We start from the raw sequence: 6,295 nt of genomic DNA, 5'->3' as shown, positions 1-6,295 counted from the left end.
TCATGTGTTTTAGGATCAAATTTTCCTAAGTTTTCTTTGATATTCAGAATGAAACACTTGCAGCCAAACACAAGAAAATAACTAAGATTGGGAGGATGCCCTTTCCAAAGTTCATATGGGTTTTTTTTTCAAAAACTTCCTAATGATGGTTCTATTTAAAACATAGCAAGCTGTATTCACAGCTTCATCCCATAAGAACTTGGGGATTTCATATTCACATAACATAGCTCTAGGCATTTCTTGTAAACTTCTATTTTTTCTCTCAACAACACCATTTTGTTGAGGTATTCTTGGACAAGAGAAGTTATGCGATATGCCTTGTCTATCACAAAAAGATTCAAAGTATTGATTTTCAAATTCTTTACCATGATCACTTCTAATTGAAACAATTTTTGAACCTTTTTCATTTTGAATCTTTTTGCTGAACTTCTCAAAAACAGAAAAAGCCTCATGTTTATGAGCAAGAAAGAACACCCAGCCAAATCTAGTATAGTCATCCACAATTACCATACCATAACTCTTTCCTCCAAGACTTTGAGTTCTATTAGGTCCAAACAGATCAAGATGTAACAACTCCAATGGTTTCTTAGTAGAGACATCTTCCTTGGGTTTGAAAGAGGTTTTAATTTGTTTTCCCATTTGACAAGCATCACAAATGATGTCCTTATCAAATTTTATATTAGGAAGACCTCTAACTAAGCCTCTCTTTACTAGCTTAGAGATTTGGAACATGCTAGCATGTCCTAACTTCTTATGCCACATCCATTTTTCAGATTCCATTGAAGAGAAACAAGTTACATTTTGAACTTTTAGATCATCTAGAGTGATACCATAAACATTGTCACTTCTTTTGGCAACAAATAAAACAGCCCATGTTTTCTCATTTATGACTCTACAATCAGATTTTCTAAAGGTTACATCATATCCAAGATCACACAATTGACTTATGCTCAATAGATTATGCTTTAACCCATCAACTAAAAAGACACTATCAATGCAAGTTGAAAAATCTTTGCCAACCTTACCAATGGCAATTATTTTACCTTTACTATTATCTCCAAAAGTGACAAATCCTCCATTATACTTGTTGAGTTTAATGAAGAAATTATCCCTTCCGGTCATATGCCTTGAACATCCACTATCAAGATACCACATGTCCATTTTCTTCTTGGATGCAAGGCAAACCTGCATGTTCTTCAACTAACCTTAGGTATCCAAATCCATTTGGATTCTTTGATGTGAAATCTTCTTGGTTGCCCAAGAGCATTAAAATCATGAACAACTTTATATAATTTACTATCATTACCAAAAGACTTAAGAAAGATGAAACATTGAGGAAGATCATGACCATTTCTATTGCACTTGTAGCATTGATTCTTGCTTACTGATTTTTGAGGTTTGCTGAATCCTTTTGGTTTGAAAAGCTTGGAAGAGGAGGCTTCAGATTTTTTAAAGTTTTGTTTGAAGATAGCCTTATTTTCCTCTATGAATCCAAGTCCAGATTTTTCAGACCCAAACCTTTGACTAGCAAGTAGTTTGTTCATATTTTGAGAACCTTGAACAAACTTTACTAAGTCTTCATTCAAATTTTTTATTTGTTCATTCAGCTTTTTGTTTTTAGAAATCAAATCAGTGGAAGCAGTAACTTCATGCTTGAGTTTGAATTTCTCTAATTCAGCTCGCAAGGCAATGTTTTCTTCTTTTAAAAAATTTTCATTACCAGTTTCATTTGCCTTAACCTTTTTTAAAAGAAGATCATTTTCTGTTCTCAAACCCTCATTTTCTTTCTTACATTTTGCATACTTATCCAAGAGTTTCTTAGAGTTCACAGAAATGTCTTTGATAATGTAGTGCAGTTCATCAATAGATAAGTCAGAGAGATCTACCTCATCTTCATCATTATGATCTGCCATCAGACATAGTTGAGCTTCTTGATCTGAGCTGGTGTCGTTCTCCAAGTTCTCCCATGTTGCCAGCATCACCTTCTTTTTGTCTTTCTTGGACTTTTCGCCTTTCTTAAGTTGAGAGCAATCTGACTTGAAGTGACCAGGCTCCTTGCAGTGATGGCATGTGAACTTGACTTGATCTTTCTTGACATCTTTGGATGAAGAGCTTCCTTTGCCTTTTCTTTTGTATCTCAGTAGTCTTCTCATTTTTCTTACAAAGAGAACCATTTCTTCATCTGAGAAACTGTCATCAAATTCTTCTCCTTGGGCTGTCATTCTTGATTTTAGTGCTATGCTTTTCTTTTTGTCATCTTTGTCTTGAGACATGTGAGTGATTTCATAAGCCAGCAGCTTGCCTCTTAGCTCATCATAGGTTATTTTGATCAAATCATTCCTTTCAGAGATGGATGTGCTTTTTACTTCCATTTCTTAGTAAGACTTCTCAGGATCTTCCTTACTAAGGTTTCTTCAGAGTAGTTTCTTCTCATGGCGTCCAGATTGTTGATGATTATTGAGAACCTTTCGAACATTTGATCGATGCTCTCATCCTCCTTCATACTAAACATTTCATACTCCTTCATCAGCATGTCAATTCTGGTTTCCCTCACTTGCTTGGTGCCTTCATGAGTGAGTCTGAGCTTGTCCCAGATTTCTTTAGCCGTTTTACACCTTGACACCTTCCTGAACTCTTCAAAACTGATTGCACAGTGTATCAGGTTGATTGTCTTGGCATTGAGTTCAACTTTCTTCTTTTCTTCATCTGTCCATTCACTATCTTCCTTTGCCACAACTTCTCCATCAGCATTCTGCTTAGTAGGAACGTCTGGACCGTTGAGAATAATCTTCCAGATGTTGTAGTCGATTGACTACACGAAGATTCTCATTCTCTCCTTCCAGCAAGAGTAGTTACTGCCATTGAAGTAGGGAGGTCTATTATTAGACTGTCCTTCAGTGAGAGTGAAAGCCACGATGTTGGGACTCATGTTGTTGGCCATGGATCTTTGCTCCAAGCTGTGAAGCTTGCCTTCTTGAGACCTTGCTCTTGATACCAATTGATGGTTCTAGTTGAATTTGAGAAGGGGGGTTGAATCAAGTTAGCTTAAAACTAAAGTTTCAAGCTTTGTTTTTGCTGTTGCTCGAGTTGCAGGAGATTATTTGAAATTATCTCATATGCAGAACATTAAAAGAGCAGAGAAGAGGAGAAAGAGGCCAGCATGTATCCTGGTTCAGATTCTCAGTACCATGAATCCTACGTCCAGTCTCCACCACAAACCATGGTGGAATTTTCACTATAATTCTGAGATTACATACACCAATACTATTGAATTACTCCCTAATTCAACTAGTTTCTACCCCTAAGCTTTCTTCACCAAAGCTTAGCAACCCCAAAGTGCTGTCCCAACTTGGAAGGGGAATCTAAACAGATTCAATCTCACCAAGTGCTAACCCAACTTGGCAAGGGGAACTAATCCTAGTTCATAAACCCAAATTACATCAGAAATTAGTGGCTATTTTGCATCACTCTTGCCTTTTCTCTCTTGGCTTTTGAACCTCACATAATTGCCTTTTAAAAACAGAAAATAATGCAAGACAGCCATAACACAAAGATCAGAATTAAGCTTGAGTAGAAGAAAAAGATTCCAGCTCAATGTATGAGATGGTGCTCTGTATGTGTGCTTTCTTTTTCTTAACTTGAAATGGTGGAGTGAAGCTTATTATATATCTTCAACTTGGCTTCATTGTAGCTTCATCCTTTTGCTTGTCCTTGCTGTCCGTTGGAGCTGGCACAGCTAGCAAGCTGTCCTTCTTCATCATGCTCCACTACCCTTGCTGTTGGAGGAGCTCGTCCACCACCTCTGTGGTCCTTTTCCTTGCTTTCTTCCATGGCATGCTCTTCTTTTGCATTCTGCTCCATTTCCTTGCTGCTACTCTGTGCTCTTTGCTCGTTTGTGTTTTGCTCAACCACGATCCTAGTATTGCTCAACTGATGTCCTTGGGTTAGTGGTTGTCTTAGTATCCTTTCTTGCTTTTACAGAACCACACCTGTCCTTGCATGATACAGTTGTCCTCCTTTAACATTTAGCAAAGCATATAACCATTTTATTTTTGAACGTTGCTATGAGGATGAGCTTTGGCTCTTTTTCATTGCTGAAGCACTTGCTGGACTTGGACTGAAGCAATATAAACTTGGACATATGAGCCTGCATCATTAAACCACACATTAAATAATATTGGGGTTTCAACCCAAATGAATATTTGTCATCATAAATTTATCCAAAATCAAACTAGACTCAACACTCATAAAACTGAAAAAAAAAATATGTAAAACTATATTCATAGAGACATTTTAAATGAATCATAATAATGGCAAATTAATTTAAAAAAGTTTCAACACGTTAATATCATAAAATACAAACACTTAAAAAACAAATGTAAAAAGATAATGGTAAGTTGGAAAAGACTAATTTAGCCTATGAGAGCTAGGATTATAGCTCTTAATTGTTGAACGTGAGCTCAAACTTATGACGAGCGAGTGAGAATCGGTTCTTTCATCTGCACCAGACATTTGGCAGTTAATAGAGAGAGTGAGTTATTAGAGATCATAAGGTAAAGCTACTCAAGAGATACATTTTTCAGTCACAGGTCCTAGTTGGTAGAGTTAGTTACTAAAATTCTTAGTCTAACCGAGTCTTTTCTAGTTTACTCGATTATGAAAAATTTTAAAATAAACTCTTAGAAAATTAAAAAACAAAGGAAAAAAGAAAACTCTAAAGGCAGATCGTGGACTTGTGTATATTCTTTTCCAATGCTAAACAACAAACATTTAAAGATAATTAGCAATGCTATAGCTATGGCTATCTATATTTATTTATATTATATAATATATAATATTATCCAAACAAATAGCAATTATCTTTTTCGGTTAATTAGATTATTTTTCATTAACAATAGATATAGATTCAATTGAAATTAGTTAATCACTTTAACATATACTAATTAGAATAAAATTAATTTAGCTTGCTAGTTATTTAATATATGATTGTAATTAATTTTATAATAAGAGTACATACAAAGTATATAAAGTTAACCACCTAATAAACACTCTTTTAAATTTTCATTTAAAAAATTTTTTTTTAAAAAAGGCTCACTTTTTTTCTCTCTCAATCTTCACTCTTTTTCTCTTTCTTTTCATTCATCAAACCATTAACACATCATTTATAATCACCTATACATACCATATTCACATATTTAAATGAACATCTTTCAATTTAATATATTTACTAATTTTTTCACACACCGTTACACCCACTAGCACACCACACACTAACACTATATCTTCATCACAAAATTACGACGTCACATATAACTACATCACTAAAAAATCTAAAAGAATAAAGAAATTGCCTGTTTATATGAAAAAACTACCATTATATAATAACCCACACAACGTACTTTGAAAATTTTGTCAACTCTAACACTTTATATCCTATCTCACAACACTTATCATAAGATAAACTAACCCTAAGATATAAGTCCCTTTATCTAGCCATCACCTCAAATTCGAAACCTAGCACCTATGAGAAAGTGGCTATACATGAATGCTGGAGAAAGGCAATACAAGCTGAATTGACAGCTTTGGATCAAAATAGAACTTAGTGTCTCACTAAACTCCCACAAGGTAAGAAAATCATGGATTGCACATTGAAAGGTATCAGATCTTGAATCTGATGTAGTGCTTCAGAGAGAAAGGGATGAGAAGAATCTAGAGAGAGAGAAAAGAGAAAGAGTTTGGAATGTTATTGAATCAAGCTGCTATGTACAACTACAGTTAGGGTATCTATATGGTTAGCTAAGCATAACTAGTAATTGCTGATTAGGCATAACTACCTAACAACTATCCCTCTAATTTGTATAGTCTACATGCTCATCTGTATTGACTATTGTGGACTCACATACACTGTCATGCCCCCTTAAACACAAGGTTGGTGAGACAGCAACCTTGAGTTTGTCACGGCAATCAAGGAACAAGGGGGAAGGAACGGCCTTGGTTAGTACATCAGCAAGTTGAGCAAAGCCTGGGATATGATTGACTCGAATTGTGCCATTGTCTACGTAGTCCCGAACAAAATGGAGGTCCAACTCAAAATGCTTGGATTTAGAGTGAATGATTGGATTAGCAGCAAGTAACACAATATCTTGATTTTCACAAAAGAGCTGGAGAGTAGCTGTTAAAGGACATAGCAACTCAGTTAGCAGGTTTCTAACCCAAATCATATCAGCCACAGCTACTGCCATAGATCTGTATTTCGCCTCAGTGCTAGAGCGTGTCACAACTGTTTGCTTCTTGG

This window comes from Arachis hypogaea, chromosome 17 (genome assembly GCF_003086295.3).
Source record: "Arachis hypogaea cultivar Tifrunner chromosome 17, arahy.Tifrunner.gnm2.J5K5, whole genome shotgun sequence".
Lineage (NCBI taxonomy): Eukaryota > Viridiplantae > Streptophyta > Magnoliopsida > Fabales > Fabaceae > Arachis > Arachis hypogaea.
Note: the sequence above shows the minus strand (reverse complement) of the source record.